Raw genomic sequence first — 15,633 nt, 5'->3', positions numbered from 1 at the left:
GTTAGAGGATACCTACATCATCAACAATACTCTTACTGGCATAAAATTCACAAAACAGAAAGAGAACGACAACAGACTCCCATTCCTAGCTGTCACAGTAGAACGAACAGTTAATGGAGAATTTCAAATCAGCATCTACCAGAAAAGCAACACATACAGACCAAATATGTAACTACAGAAACTGTTCATCCCAACACCCACAAAAGGAGCTGCATCAGATCATTATTTCAATGGGCCACAACACACTGCAGGATCCAGGAACTATGAACAGCAGAAGAAAAACACCTACACAGCGTATTCAAGAAGAACGGGTACCCAAAAAACAAACACAGTCCACTGATTTCTCAACAACAAACCCAAACAAGCAGACACAATGCGCCCAAAAACTATAGCCATGTTACTGAACATGCAAGACATCTCTGATATGACTTCCAGACTACTTAGACCCCTTGGCATCATGGTAGCCCACAAACTTATCAATACACTTAAACAGTGGCAAATGAACGTGAAAGACCCTATACAAACAACCAACAAACTAATGTCATTTACAAAATACTATGCAAGGACTTTAACAAACACTACATTGGACAGACAGGCAGAAAGCCAACCACCAGGTTACATGAACACTAACTAGTCTCCAAAAGACATGACTCACTCTCACTAGTATCCTTACATACAGACGAAGGAGGACAACACTTCAACTGGGACAACAGGCTAAACAGAGGCATAGAGTCAGAGATGTACAGCATGGAAACACACCCTTCAGTCCAACCTGTCCATGCTGACCAGATATCCCAACCCAATCTAGTCCCACCTGCCCGTACCCGGCCAATATCCCTCCAATCCGTTGCCATTCATGTACCCATCCAAATGCCTCTTCAATGTTGCAATTGTACCAGCCTCCACCACTTCCTCTGGCAGCTCATTCCATACATGTACCATCCTCTGTGTGAAAATGTTGTCCCTTAAGTCTCTTTTATATCTTTCCCTTCTCACCCTAAACCTCTAGTTCTGGACTTCCCCACCCCAGGGAAAAGACTTTGGCTATTTATCCTATCCATGCTCCTCATAATTTTGTAAACCTCTATAAGGTTACCCCTCAGCCTCCGATGCTCCAGGGAAAACAGCCCCAGCCTGTTCAGCTTCTCCTTATAGCTAAACTCCTCCAACCCTGGCAACATCCTTGTAAATCTTTTCTGAACCCTTTCAAGTTTCACAACATCTTTCCGATAGGAAGGAGACCAGAATTGCACACAATATTCCAATAGTGGTCTAACCAATGACCTGTACAGCCACAACATGACCTCCCAACTCCTGTACTCAATACTCTGACCAATAAAGGAAAGCATACCAAATGCCTTCTTCACTATCCTATCTATCTGCAACTCCACTTTCAAGGAGCTATGAGTCTGCACTCCAAGGACTCTTTGTTCAGCAACACTCCCTAGGACCTTACCATTAAATGTATAAGTCCTGCTAAGATTTGCTTTCTCAAAATGCAGCACCTCGCATTTCTCTAAATTAAACTCCATCTGCCACTTCTCGGCCCATTGGCCCATCTGATCAAGATCCTGTTGTAATCAACCTTCTTCGCTGTCCACCACACCTCCAATTTTGGTGTCATCTGCAAACTTACTAACCATACTTCTTATGCTCGCATCCAAATCATTTATATAAATGACAAAAAGTAGAGAACCCAGCACTGATCCTTGTGGCACTCCACTGGTCACAGGCCTCCAGTCTGTAAAACAACCCACCACCACCACCCTCTGTCTTCTACCTTTGAGCCAGTTCTGTATCCAAATGGCTAATTCTCCCTGTATTCCATGTGATCTAACCTTGCTAATTAGTCACCCATGGGGAACCTTGTCGAACGCCTTACTGAAATCCATATAGATCACATCTACTGCTCTGCCCTCATCAATCCTCTTTGTTACTTCCACAAAAAACTCAATCAAGTTTGTGAGACATGATTTCCCATGCACAAAGCCATGTTGACTATCCCTAGTCAGTCCTTGCCTTTCCAAGTACATGTACATCCTGTCCCTCAGGATTCCCTCAATCAACTTGCCCACCACCGTCATCAGGCTCACTGGTCTGTAGTTCCCTGGCTTGTCCTTACCACCGTTCTTAAACAGTGGCACCACATTAGCCAACCTCCAGTCTTCCAGCACCTCACCTGTGACTATCAATGTTACAAATATCTCAGCAAGAGGCCCAGCAATCACTTCTCTAGCTTCCCATAGAGTTCTAGGGTACATCTGATCAGGTCCTGGGGATTTATCCACCTTTATGCATTTCAAGACATCCAGCACTTCCTCCTCTGTAATATGGACATTTTTCAAGGTGTCACCATCTATTTCCCTACATTCTATTTCTTCCATATCCTTTTCCACAGTAAATACTGATGCAAAATACTTGTTTAGTATCTCCCCCATTTTCTGTGGCTCCACACAAAGGCCGCCTTGCTGATCTTTGAGGGGCCCTATTCTCTCCCCAGTTATATAGAACATAGAAAAGTACAGCACAGAACAGGCCCTTAGGTCCATGATGTTGTGCTGAGGTTTAATCCCCTCAACTCACTGCTGTCCTTGTGCATGTCCAGCAGTCGTTTCAATGTCCCTAAAATCTCTGCTTCCACTACATCGCTGGCAATGCATTCTGTGCATTCTCTGCGTAAAGAACCTACCTCTGACGTCTCCTCTATACCTTTCTCCTAATATCTTAAAACTATGACCCCGCGTACCAGTCAATCTTGCCATGGGGAGAAGTCTTATGCCTATTGACGCTATCTACTCCTCTCATTATCTTGTATACCTCGATCAAGTCTCCTCTCTTTCTCCTTCTCTCCAGTGAGAAAAGTCCAAGCTTATTCAACCTTTCTTCATAAGGCAAGCCCTCCACTCCAGGCAGCATCCTAGTAAACCTTCTTTGCACCCTCTCCAAAGCCTCTGTATCTTTCCTATAGTAGGGCGACCAGAACTGGACACAGTATTCCAAGTGTGGTCTCACCAGGGACTTGTAGACCTGTAGCAAAACCTCGCGGCTCTTAAACTCGATCCCCCGTGAATGAAAGATAAAACACCATATGCTTTCTGAACAACCCTAGCCACTTGGGTGGCAACTTTGATTATGTACTTGCACACCCAGATCCCCCTGTTTCTCCACTCTGCCAAGAATCCTGTCTTTAATCCAATATTTAGCATTTGGGTTCGACTTTCCAAAATGCATAACTTTGCATTTATCCAGGTTGAACTCCATCTGCCATTTCTCAGTCCAGCTCTGCATCCCATCTATGTTGCGCTGCAGCCTGTAATATCCCTCGATACTATCAACGGCACCTCCAACCTTTGTGTCATCTGCAAATTTACTAACCCACCCCTCAACCAAGTCATTTATAAAAACTACAAAGAGCAGAGGCCCAACAAGAGCCCTGTGGGACCCCACTTAACACTGACCTCCAGGCAAAATACTTCCCATCTACAACCACTCTCTGCCTTCTGTCAGCCAGCCAATTCTGAATCCAGATAGCCAAATCTCACTGTATCCCATAATTCCTGACTTTATGAATGAGGGAAACCTTATCAAATGCCTTGTTGAAGTCCATATACATCACATCCACTACTCAACCATCGTCAACCTGTCTTGACACCTCCTCAAAGAACTCAATAAGATTTGTGAGGCATGACCTGTCCCTCACAAAGCCATGCTGACTGCCTTTAATCAAGTGTGGTCTCACCAGGGACTTGTAGACCTGTAGCAAAACCTTTGCCAAATAGTCATAAATCCTACCCCTCAGAATTCTTTCCAAAACCTTGCTGACCACAGACGTAAGACTGACTGGTCTGTAATTGTCAAGGATTTCCCTATTGCCCTTCTTGAAAAGAGGAACAACATTTGCCTCCTTTCCAATACTCCGGTACAACTCCCGTGGAGAGTGAGGAGGCAAAGATCCTCGCCAGCGACTTAGCAACCTCCTTTCTCACTTCCTGGAGGAGCCAAGGATAAATCTGGTCTGGCCCTAGAGACTTATTCATCTTAATGTTTTCCAAAATTTCCAGTACATCAACTTCATCTATTTTGATCTCGTCAAGCCTGTATCCCAGCTCCTCAAAGTGTTCATTTACAAGGTCCCTTTCCTCAGTGAAAACTGAAGCAAAAAACTCATTTAGGGCTTCCCCTATCTGCTCAGACTCCACGCACAAGTTCCCTATGCTATCCCTGATCGGCCCTACCTTCTCCCTGATCATTCTCTTACTCCTCATGTACGAGTAAAATGCCTTTGGGTTCTCCCTAATCCTTCCTGCCAAGCCTTTTTCGTGCCCCTCCTGGCTCTCCTCAGTCCATTTCTGAGCTCCTTTCTAGCTAGCCTGTAATCCTCTAAAGCTGTGCTAGATCCTTGCTTCACCACCTAACGTAAGCTGCCTTCTTCCTTTTGATGAGAAGTTCCTCTGTTCTCATCATCCAAGGTTCCTTAATCTTACCTGTCTCAGAGGAACAAATTCATGCATCACTCACAACTGCTCCTTAAATTGTCTCCACATGTCTGCTGTGCCCTTTCTGTGGAACAATTGCTCCTAGTCTGTACTTCCCAATTCCTGTCTGGTAGTGTCATAATTTCCTTTCCCCAGTTAAATATCTTCCCTTGGTAACTGCTCCTTTCCCTTTCCAAGGCTATGGTAAATGTGAAGCAGTTGTGATCACTGTCACCAAAGTGTTCTCCCACCGCGAGATCTGACACCCTTTTGTCCTTAACGTATTTGTAAAAACCCTTTGGATTCTCCTTAATGCTATTTGCCAAAGCTATCTCATGTCCCCTTTTTGCCCTCCTGATTTCCCTCTTAAGTATACTCCTATTGCCTTTATACTCTTCATGCACAGGAATTCCTAGAGGCCTGGCATTCTAACTGGAACTCCATCAATAAATACATTGATTCAGATCCCATCTACTATCCTCTGAGAAAAAGAACAGGAAATAATATCACCAACCTTAAGAGACCAAGGCACATAAATAGAAGGCAGGGTATAACATCAGTGGAGGCTTACTGATGATGTTACCGAGTATGGTGATGATATGTCTGAAAACAAACCTTCCAGCTCAGCGAGAAAAAATACAACCTCAAGGGAGAACTGGTTCTGAATGTGTTGGCAGAAGGCATGAGAGCTTTGGAAACTTCTGATGTTTTGATTTGTTCTCTAGTTTCTCTTCACTTATTGAATTGTTGAAGGTTCTGAGAAAAGAATGCCAGTAAGTAAATGTTTCTAGAAGTCTACTGAAGCTGTTTTTGCATTAACTGGTGGCTTTGGAATTCAAGCAAGATATGCAGTTCTACTTACCTTAGAATAATCCATTGTCCAAGGACTTTATGAAGATAAATAATTGGAAATTGTTTGTAGAACTGGAAAATTACAATTTCCTTCTTTACATTTGTTCCTGAACTTTAATGTTAACTTGTTAATTTTTTGTTCAAGTTATAAACTTGGTGTTAAAGATCTATTATTCTGAAGATCTGGTTAGGAACAGTTGGGCAGTTTGGAGGGTCATTGAAAGTTACAATTTCACTGTGTTGTGAATCCAACACTGTGCTGATTTGATTTGGTTTACTATCAGTGGCATGAAAGAACCCAACGCCTGAAATTTTATTAAGACAGGAACCATTATGATATTTAAGAAATATTTAGATAAATTCTTGAAACCCTTGGCATATAAAGGCTAAAACCCAGTGCTTGGAAATGTGATTAGAGTAGATAGCTGCTTGATAACTGGCAAGAACACGATGGGTTGAAGTTTCTATTTACAAGCTGTCATATTCTGTGACATCCAGTGCCCCAGAACGGGAGATGCAAAGGTTGCAACAATATACAAAAACAACAGCTTCTCCAGCAATTATGACAATCATTAAAGGATCTTTCTGCTAAGCATAATGGAAATAATATTTGCCATTGCCTTTGTCAGCCAGCAATCCTAGACTGGTTTCAGAACTGGGAGATCTACAATTTACTACAGCTTCTTCATCTGGCAGTTACAAAAAAAACACTATGAACAAAGGAGACTACTATGTGTTGTCTGAATTCATTTTACCAAAATATGTGATCATATAAACACTGGCAATCTACTGAAACTGAAAACTGAACAACTTCATCAGGCCACTTTCTCTTTCTATGACCACATGATGGGTGAGGTCAGCTATGATGTCTTGGATCGAGTCTAACAGGATTCTTAAGGGGGAGGAAGAGCAACCAAACGTCAGGTACCAATGTCATAGCTAGGAAAAAGGGTGAGGACCTGAAAAGAAAATATAGGGAGTTAGGTTGGAAGCTAGAAGGCAAAATGAGCAGAGTAGTAATCTCAGGATTGCTATTGATGCCACGTGCTAATGAAGCTAGGAACAGACAGCGAGTGCAGATAAACACGTGGTTGCAGGGCTAGTGTAGGGGGGAGTGTTTCAGATATGTGGATCATTGGGATACCTTCTGAGGAAGGTGTGACCTGTACAAGAAGGATGGGTTGCACCTGAACCAGAAGGGCACCAATATCCTGGATGGGAGATTTGCTGTAGCTCTTCCAATGGGTTTAAACTAGCTTGGCAGTGGGGTAGGAACTGGAGCTACGGATCCGATGATGGAGTAGTTAATGAACAGCCAGATACAGTGTGCGGAAAGTCTGAGAGAAAGGATAGGGCAAAGTTACAGTCAGTGTGATGGGTTGAAGTGTGTCTATTTTAATGCAAGTAGTATCAGGAATAAAGGTGATAAACTTAGACCATGGATCAGTACTTGGAACTGTGATGTTGCGGCCATTCCGGAGACTAAGATTACAACAGGATCTTGATCAGATGGGCCAATGGGCTGAGGAGCGGCAGATCGAGTTTAATTTAGGTGCTGCATTTTGGGAAAGCAAATGTTAGCAGGACTTATACACTTAATGGTAAGGTCCTGGGGAGCATTGCTGAACAAAGAGACCTTGGAGGTAGAGTCGCAGGTAGATAGGACAGTGAAGAAGGCATTTGGTATGCTTTCCTTTATTGGTCAAAGCACTGAGTACAGGAGTTGGGACGTCATGTTGCGGTCATGTTGGTTGGGCCACTTTTGGAATATTGTGTGCAATTCTGGTCTCCCTCCTATAGGAATGATGTTGCGAAACTTGCAAGGGTTCAGAAAAGATTTACAAGGATGATGCCAGGGTTGGAGGATTTGAGTTATAGGGAGAAGCTGAATAGGCTGTGGCTGTTATCCCTAGAGTGTCGAAGGCTGAGGGGTGACCTCATAGAGGTTTACAAAATTATGAGGTGCATGGATAGGATAAATAGCCAAAGTCTTTTCCCTGGGGTCGGGGAGTCCAGAACTAGAGGGCATAGGTTTAGGGTGAGAGGGGAAAGAAAGGGCAACTTTTTCACGCACAGGGTGGTGCATGTATGGAATAAGCTGCCAGTGGAGGCTGGTACAATTGCGACATTTGAAAGGCATCTGGATAGGTACATGAATAGGAAGAGTTTAGAGGGATATAGGCCGGGTACAGGCAAGTGGGACTAGATTGGGTTGGGATATCTGGGTCGTCATGGATGAGTTGGACCGAAGGGTCTGTTTCTGTGCTATACATCTCTATGACTTGGATATCACAGTGGCAGGAATGGTTGTTGGATATTCCAGGGTTTAGATGTTTCAAAAGGAATAGGGGGTGAGGTAAGAGAGGTGGGGAGTGGCATTTTTAATCAGGGATAGTATCACTGCTTCAGAAAGGGAAGTCGTCGAGCAGGGTTTGTCTACAGAGTTAGTATGGGTGTAAGTTAGAAACATGAAAGAAGCAGTCCCTTTATTGGGAGTTTTCTACAGGCCCTCCAACAGCAACAGAGACATGAAGGAGCAGGTTGGGAGGCAGATTTTGGAAAGGTGCACAAGTAACAGGATTGTTGCCATGGGTGACTTCAACTTCCCTAATATTGATTGGAACCTCCTTAGTTCAAGTTGTTTGGATAGAGCAGTTTTGTCAGGTGTGTCTAGGCAGGGTTCCTGACTCAATAAGTAGATAGGCCAACGAGAGTGGAGGCCATATTGGATTTGGTACTTGACAATGAACTAGGCCAGGTGTCAGATCTCTCCGTGGTTGGGCATTTCAGTGATAGTGATCACAACTCCCTGTCCTTTACTGTAGTTATGGAGAGGGATAGGAGCAGACAGTATGGGAAAGTATTTAACGGGGGAGGAGAAATTACAATGCTATTAGACAGGAACTGGGGCACCTAAATTGGAACAGGTGTTTTCAGGGAAATGCACAACAGAAATGTGGAGATTTAGGGAGCATTTGCTGTGAGTGCTGGATAGGTTTGACCCACTGAGGCAAGGAAGGGATGGTAGGGTGAAGGAACTTTAGATGACAAGAGATGTGGAACACCTAGTCAAGAGGAAGAAGGAATCTTACTTAAGGTTGAGGAGGCGAGTATCAGACAGGGCTTTAGAGAGTGACAAGGTAGCCAGGAAGGAACTGAAGAATCAAGTTAAGACAGCAAGAAGGGGGAAATGAAAAAGCTTTAGCGGGTAGGATTAAGGAAAACCCTAAGGCATTCGCCACTTATAAGAACAACAAGAGAATGGCCAGAGTGAGGGTAGGGCCGATCAGGGATAGTGGAGGGAACTTGTGCTTGGAGTCGGAGGTGATAGGGGAGGTCCTTAATGAATACTTTGCTTCAGTATTCACTACTGAGAGGGACCTTGTTGTTCGTGACGACAGCATGAAACAAGTTGATATGCTCAAACAGGTTGGTGTTAAGAAGGAAGATGTGCTGAAAGTTTTGAAAAATATAAGGATTGATAAGTCCCCTGGGCCAGACAGGATATACCCAAGGTTACTACAGGAAACAAAGGAAGAGATTGCTGCACCTTTGGCGATACTGTTTACATCCTCACTGTCGGATGTAGTACTCCCAGATGGTTGGAGGGTGGTGAATCTTATAGAAAGGGAATAGGGATAACCCTGGGAATTACAGACCAGTCAGTCTCACGTCTGTGGTGGGCAAATTATTGGAGAGGATTCTGAGAGAAAGGATTTATGATTGCTTGGAAAATCAGTTTGATTAAAGATAGTCAGCATGGCTTTGAGAAGGGCAGATCATGCTTCACAAACCTTATTGAAATTCTTTGAGGATGTAACAAAACACATTGAAGGTAGAGCAGTGGATGAGATGCACATGGATTTTAGCAATGCATTTGATAAGGTTTCCCATGTTAGGCTCATTCAGAAAGTAAGGAGGCATGGGAGACAGAGAAAATTTGGCTGTCTGGATACAGAATTGGCTGGCCCATAGAGGACAGAGGGTGGTAGTAGATGGAAAGTATTCAGCCTGGAGCTTGGTGACCAGTGGTGTTCCATAGGGATCAGTTCTGGGACCTCTGCTCTTTTGTGATTTGGATGCGGATGTGGAAGGGTAGGTTAGTAAGTGTCAATGATACAGAAGTTGGTGAAGTAGTGGATAGTGTGGAGGGCTGTTTAAGGTTGCAACGGGACACTGACAGGATACAGAGCTGGGCTGAGAAGTGACAGGTGGAGTTCAACCTGGAAAAGTTGTGAATTAATTCATATTGGAAGGTCAAATTTGAATATAGAATACAGAGTTAAAGGCAGGATTCTTGGCAGTGTGGAGGAACAGAGGGATCTTGGGATCCATGTCCATAGAGCCCTCAAAGTTGCCACCTAAGTTGAAAGGGTTGTTAAGATGGTGTACGGTGTGTCGACTTTCATTAGCATGGTAGTTTAAGAGCCGCGGGATTATGCTGCAGCTCTACAGAGCCCTGCTTAGACAACACTTAGAATATTGTGCTCAGGTCTGGTTGCCTCATTATAGGAGGGGGATGGAAATTTTAGACAGAGTGCAGAAGAGATTTATCAGGATGGTGCCTGGACTGGAGGGCATGTCTAATGAAGAAAGGTTGAGGGAGCCACAGATTTTCTCATTCAAGTGAAGGAGGGTGAGAGGTGACTTGATAGAGGTGTACAAGGCGATGAGAGGTAGAGATAGAGTGAATCGTCAGAGACTATTACAAGGAGGCATAATTTTAAAGGTGACTGGAAGAAGGTTTTGGGGCAATGTCAGAGGTCAGTTCTTTACACAGAGAGTGGTGGGTGTGTGGAGTGCACTGCCAACAGTGATAGTAGAGTCAGAGACATTAGGGAGATTTAAGCGACTCTTGGATAGGCACATGGACGATAGTAAAATGAAGGGTATGTAGGTTAGTTTGATCTTAGAGTAGGATAAAATGTCAGCACAACATCAAGGGCTGAAGGGCCTATACTGTGCTGTACTGTTCCATATCCTATTAACATTAGAATCCTTCGAGATTCTCAGTAGCGCCAAACACCGTTCTTTTCTGACACACATTCTTTGACATATTTGTCTCTTTACTGATGTCTTCAGGCCATCTACAGAGGGCATCTATTTACAAAACCAAAACTGAAGGAAAGCTGCTTAGCTGGTGTGTCTTTGTCTAGGATCTCAGGCAAACAAAGTCCTCATCAGAGAGCTGTTCTACACTAATAATATCACAGTAACATTCCACATTGAGAAAAACATTCAATGGCAAGTTCTGTCACAAGTTTAGTTTGAACATCAGCATCTGGAAGATAAATGTCCAGGTCCAGGATGTTCTCATTCAGTCATCCATTGGTAGTGACAAAGTAACCTAAAGACTGCTTCACACATCTTAGCTCTGCCACTTCATGCTGAAGTCAACGCTCACATTATAAAGGCTGCAGCAGTAATGTACTAGCTGAGTGAGCATGTTTGGAATATCAACAACCTGGCTGAGAACTCTAAATGGAGACTCTACCAAATTTACATCCTCAGCAGACTCATTCATAGTTGGGAAACCTGGACGATGTGCTGGTCAGGACGAAAACTTGAACAGTCTCCATCTTCGTTGTGTCAGACAATGCTAGGGCAAGGTAATTGATTCAGAGGTATTGGAGCATGCTAGTTCCATCAACATATCCTCGTTGCTAAACCAACAATGGCTGCTCTGCTCAGCCATCTTCATTAGTTGGACATATAACCGAAGATCTCCCTTACGATGAACTAGCAACTCAACCACGACCTCCTGGGTGTTTGTATCTCCGCTGTATGAATATCTGATAATGAGGTCTAAAGATAGTGAATATTGACAAATAGCTGGGAGATAATCGCTGACATCTGTGACTACCAGAAGGATGACTGTCTAGAGGAGAATGAGACAAGGCAAGACAAAACAGAAAGCTAGTCACTTAGAAGAGGGCCCAGAGAAAACAGAGGTCAGTGAACTGTGTATCTTCAAAGCCCAGTCTTCGTCTGCAGTAAATGCAGCAAAAACTATCATGTCATGTTGAGGCTCCTGAGCTATATCACATAAGGCTTAATAAAAGTTGGCCACCAAGGTGCAAACTATTATCTTGCAAAATCAAAATATACCAGAGAGAATAGCACAAATGTATTCGAGGAAAGGTAGGTAAGCACATCAGGAAGGAAGAATAGGAGAATACGTTGATAAGAAAATAGGTGGGAGGAGGCTTGTGTGGAGCATCAACACTGGCTAAGATTAAATGGACTGAATGACCTGTTTCTGCCTCATAGCATCACAAACAATCCATCTTAATTGAATTTAAACCTACAATAGCAGCTATAATTTTAAGTTGCTGTGCAAAACCTTCAATTGATTGTTTTCCTTCCTACATAAACCTGTTGCTCCTCAAAATTACAAAACCTTTAAAAAATTATCCATATTGGAATGATTTCTGACCCCCTCTCATGATCGGCCAAAGTAAAGCACTGAAGCGTTCTGCACTTTCATTGGGATAAAATATTTACAGAAAAGGCATATCACTACACATAAGACCAGATGGAATACTCTTCAAACCTGTCCAGATAGAGAGCAAAAATCAAAATGGGACATGTTTTGATGCACCAACTGATGATGTGACTTGAAGAGCATTCAGTCTTAAGCCTGCAAACAATTCTAAACATCATCTTAACAGCAACAGAAGAATTTAGGGTCATGATCAAACAAGACAGTGGCAATGACTGGAGGTGGTCAACTTATAATACTAAACACAGCATTTAAAAATGTAGACAAATCTTGTTACCTGGAGTCAACAGTCTCAAGTGAAATGAAGTTTGATGACGAGACACGAGTTCACTTTGACAGTGTCACTACATCATCAGGAAAGCTGCAAAAGCCCAAAAACAAAATTCTCTCTATTCCCACACGGTGAAGAATCTGTAAATAAGAATGCATATATGCCAAGTACAATCGCTGTATGGTCCTGAAGTGTGAAACAAAGAAAAATTCAGGAATGTAAATTGAATTCTTTTCCTATGTGCCACTTGAGGAAGATCCCTAGGATCTATGTCCAGTCTGGAGAAGTACTCCATCTTTCTTAGTCAAAGTATTATGGAAATGTTCAAATGACATTGACCATAAAGACAAGTCTACATTGCATGAGAATGGAAAGTCACTAAATAAACGATGCACTGTACAGAGAGACATTAAATAAGGGAGTTTAACTCTATTTCCACTTAGACGAGAAGAAACTCAGGTTTCTTGGTATAAACTCATGCATGCATTGGAGATGTACTTATTCAAAAATCACATACAGCTCAAATTTTTATTGCTAGAACAAAGGTTTATACTATTCTCAGAGATAATAGTTTACAATCAAAAAGTTACTTTATTCACTCCATCTCTACCAATTGTATTTACACAGTTCACATTCTAAGTTATGACAAATATATTATGCAATCATATTCAAATTAATATTATCCAATCAAATCACATGTTCACGTCTCTTAGCTGCATTACATACTTTGTGATTACCAGTAAACTTTTAACATTTGCCCCTTCCGTGTTTCCTCCTGCCACGTCTTTCATTAACTACTTTCGCAGCTTGATACAGGTAGTTGTCTTATAATGCCATAGTTGCGTTCCCGTGCGATACCATGTTATACAAAATCATGCAATAGAAATAATTTGGCCAATGGGATAAATAAGGTTACAGGCAAACCACCAAAAATACCAGTAAAAATTACAACAAAAACAGTAGTTAGCCTAATACAACCGATAGCACAGTCTAAGTAAATTTTGACCTGTTGTTTAGATTAGATTAGATTACTTGGTGTGGAAACAGACCCTTTGACCCAGCAAGTCTACACCGACCCTCCGAAGAGCAACCCACCCAGACCCATTCCCCTGCATTTACCCCTTCACCTAACACTACGGGCAATTTAGCATGGCCAATTCACCTAACCTGCACATTTTTGGACTGTGGGAGGAAACTGGAGCACCCGGAGGAAACCCATGCAGACACAGGGAGAACGTGCAAACTCCACACAGTCAGTCACCTGAGGCGGGAATTGAACCCAGGTCTCTAGCGCTGTGAGGCAGCAGTGCTAACCACTGTGCCGTAACTGACTTGTTGTATGGTATTGTACAGTGCAATTCATTGGAAACTTCAACTGATTACTCTTGATTGACATGTGTACCTGCTGGCTGCACTACATTCTAGCCAGCCTTCTGATCTCATCCAATGGTAACACTGCACAAGTCAGATCCCAGAATGAAACCTGCCTTGATAGTAAAACAAATTAAGATTCAACCTTTGATCCAAGTGTCAGTTTTATCAAATTTTTCGGAGGGTTTCACATCGTGGTGCATGGGGACATCTACCACCTTATTTCACAAAACCCACCTTACTTATTACCTACTCCACCCTTTGGTTCCTCCTCTCACATTCTAGCACCAGCATACCATGTGCCATTTTCAAAACAGCTCACCACTTCCTGGATATCCCAAGATTGATGAACAACCATACCACAGGGTCAACTTTAAAAAGATGTTGTCCACCCAGACAAGAGCTATCAGTCTGGAGCTGCCCTGCATGATTCCTGACACTGGCCTTGGATATGGCAGATAATGGGAAATTGGTGCCTCTTCTTTGTAGGCAGGGACATGGAGATGGTGCTGATGGGGATAGGAAGATGCAGAGGCGGGAGTCCTTTTCTCCCAGGCCAGTGCAGTCTCAAACATCAGAAGGAATCACAGAATGCAGGAAGATGATCAGTGACCTTCTGCACCCAGTGGAAGTGCCATCTACCTCACACTATCTCTGCTACTGTACCCATTTCCTGCAACATCTCCCCAAACTCATCCTCATTAACATCTGACCCGACTAACCCTGAATCTCTTCTCCACTGATGCACCAAAAGTAAGTTTGCCACCTACTTTTCTCTCCCACACATATGTTACTGGCATCGCTTTCCATTGCGTAACAGCAATCCAGCTAACTGAGTTGACACTCAACTCAATGCGCAGCCAAAAATGAAACTAGACTCATTTGCAAGTGAGTCATCATTTCATGCCAGATTGACTCCAATATTGAAGAAGTTTGCAAAAGACTGAAATACGTGGTGTTGATTTTTATACCACTGGAATGTGGAAATTCAGATTGCCACACAAAAAAAAACACAGGAAGCATACAACAGGAGCTTCCATATCAGGGAATAGTGCCAATCAGCAACGTCTTGCTCGATTCAGACTGTCCTCTCCGCTGAAGACTCAAAATAGTTGTGAATCAATAATAATGTTGAACTAGAGAACCAATACTGTATTTACCATCTCAATGGAGAACCTGTTTCAGATCACTCACTCTCAAGTATTGTTTTGGCTTAAACTTAGTCCTTGCTGAAATAGAGGAACATTACCAGGGTGAGAATCCACGAACACTAGACTGGAATTTTCTAAGGTTCCAGAACAGAGCCAAAGCGTTGACATACCATCCCTACAATTCCTTGCCAGGGGAAGAACAGATCGAATGATAGGCTACATCAAAGGAAGAAATCCCAGTTAAAGGAATGAGACGACCACCTGGGAACTTCACAAAATTCTCTCACCTGGAGGTGTTGCAAATCAGTGTGGCCACATTAAGATAAATTGCCCAAGGTCAGTCCTCTACCAGATAGGTGTGCATGGAAGAGGCCAAAGAAGAGTGCTTCATCTAACCTGGTCACACACAACCAAGAGGATCTGGGACTTCAGACCTGTTGAAAGAGGAGTGGATGCCAAGTTTTAAGGCATCCTCAGAATTGCAAACCTTTAAGCTGCAGTCATTTCTCTCTCCAGGCACTTCATAAATCTGGCGAAGCAGCCAACACACTAATTCATCCATATCCCAGGGGTTCCTGTACAAGTCTAGGCAACCACTCTAGTACTACATTGACAGTTATCATTGTTCAGCTGAGGCAATAAACTCAGGTGGGTATAAAAGATCCCAAGGCACAGGCGGCACGGTGCTGCCTCACAGCACCAGAGACCCGGGTTCAATTCCCGCCTCAGGCAACTGTCAGTGTGGAGTTTGCACATTCTCCCAGTGTCGGCGGGGGTTTCCTCCCACAGTCCAAAAATGTGCAGGTTTGGTGAATTGGCCATGCTAAATTGCCCGTAGTGTTAGGTGAAGGGGTAAATGTAGGGAAAGGGGTGTGGGTGGGTTGCTCTTCAGTGGGTCGGTGTGGACCTGTTGGGCCGAAGGGCCTGTTTCCACACCGCAAGTAATCTAATCTAACTATAAAGAACAAGGGATTCATCCCTCAATCAACATCTAACAGATAATCTGGTTAT

Source organism: Chiloscyllium plagiosum, unplaced genomic scaffold (genome assembly GCF_037043375.1).
Source record: "Chiloscyllium plagiosum isolate Xiang-an unplaced genomic scaffold, Cpla_swu_hap1 HiC_scaffold_39, whole genome shotgun sequence".
In the NCBI taxonomy this organism is placed as follows: Eukaryota; Metazoa; Chordata; class Chondrichthyes; order Orectolobiformes; family Hemiscylliidae; genus Chiloscyllium; species Chiloscyllium plagiosum.
The sequence above is the reverse complement of the archived record's forward strand: the minus strand, read 5'-3'. Positions refer to the sequence as shown.